The sequence below is a fragment of the Heptranchias perlo genome, chromosome 2 (genome assembly GCF_035084215.1).
Source record: "Heptranchias perlo isolate sHepPer1 chromosome 2, sHepPer1.hap1, whole genome shotgun sequence".
In the NCBI taxonomy this organism is placed as follows: Eukaryota; Metazoa; Chordata; class Chondrichthyes; order Hexanchiformes; family Hexanchidae; genus Heptranchias; species Heptranchias perlo.
The window spans coordinates 168,056,660-168,057,977 of record NC_090326.1 but is presented as its reverse complement, the minus strand read 5'-3'; the positions used below and the strand labels follow the sequence as shown (position 1 = coordinate 168,057,977).

General features: G+C 50.2%; 1 protein-coding gene across 1 annotated transcript in view; it reads right to left on the bottom strand.

The window, feature by feature from the left end:
• Positions 1 to 638, bottom strand: part of LOC137334669 (maestro heat-like repeat-containing protein family member 1) — a 46,529-nt gene extending 45,891 nt beyond the window's left edge. The window contains exon 1 of the mRNA XM_067999521.1: positions 575 to 638. The gene's annotated coding sequence lies outside the window, so the exon portion shown is untranslated. The remainder of the gene's footprint in view (positions 1 to 574) is intronic.
• Between the last annotated feature and the right edge of the window lie 680 nt (positions 639 to 1,318).

The following is a 1,318-nucleotide window of genomic DNA, read 5'->3' as shown; positions in this document are numbered from 1 at the left end:
TCTCTCCCTGTCTCCCTCTCTCTCTCCCTGTCTCCCTGTCTCTCTCTCTCTGTGTCTGTCTCCCTGTCTCTCTCTATCTGTCTGTCTGTGTCTCTCTCTGTCTGTCTGTGTCTTTCTCTGTCTGTGTCTCTCTCTGTCTGTCTGTCTGTGTCTCTCTCTGTCTCCCTATCTGTCCCTGTCCCTCTCTCTCTCTCTCTGTCTGTCTGTCCCCCTCTCTCTCTGTCCCTCCCTCTCTCTCTGTCTGTCTGTGTCTATGTCTGTCTCTGTCTCTATCTCTGTGTCCATGTCTATGTCTGTCTCTGTGTCTATCTCTATGTCTGTCTCTATCTCTATGTCTATGTCTGTCCCTCCCTCTCTCTCTCTCTCTGTCTGTCTGTGTCTCTCTCTCTGTCTGTCTGTCTGTCTGTCTGTCTGTCTGTCCCCCTCTCTCTGTCTGTCTCTCTGTCTCTCTCTATGTCTATGTCTGTCTCTCTCTATGTCTGTCTGTCTCTATGTCTATCTCTGTCTGTCTGTCTGTCTCTATGTCTCTGTCTGTCTGTCTCTATGTCTATCTCTCTCTGTCTGTCTGTCTCACCTAAAGCTCCCGGCTCTTCCGTTGTCTGGTCACAAGCTGCCGCTGAAGGAGGATCACGTGTCTCCGTGCGGCACGTGTGTTGGTCACGAGGTATTGGGTGCAGCCCGATGTCAATGCCCGCGCATGCTCGCTTCACGCTCTGTGATAATTTGAACGGGGAAACCGCCATCTTTAGTACTGGCAAGCTGCTGGTGTGTGGCGCCCCCTGGCGGGGTGTGCGGGTGTGCTCACTGCTCCACTTTCCATCAGCTTTTGGTCACTTCCTTCAACCATTTCTTCACCATCTTTATTTTATTAGTTGGATGTAAAGCAGAAACTGCTGGAAACTCTCAGCAGGTCAGGCAGCCTCTGGTGGAAGAACAGACCCTCTTTGAACTTTCCCCCCCCCCCCCCCTTTGAATTTACTTTCAACCCTGTTCATTTTTTTTCCACACACTGCAGCAAGGCTGGCTCACCAAAAGGTATTGATCTCTCCAGCTCCCCGTTGAGTTAACGATCAATATCAACTTACATTTGTAAAGAAATAAAAGCAGACAATGCTGGAGAAGCTCAGCGGGTCAGGCAGCATCTGTGGAGAAAGAAACAGAGTTAACGTTTCAGGTCGAGGACCTTTCGTCAGAACTGGAAGATGTGGAATCATAAGAACATAAGAAATAGGAGCAGGAGTAGGCCGTCCGGCCCCTCGAGCCTGCTCCGCCATTCAACAAGATCATGGCTGATCTTCTACCTCAGCGCCATTTTCCT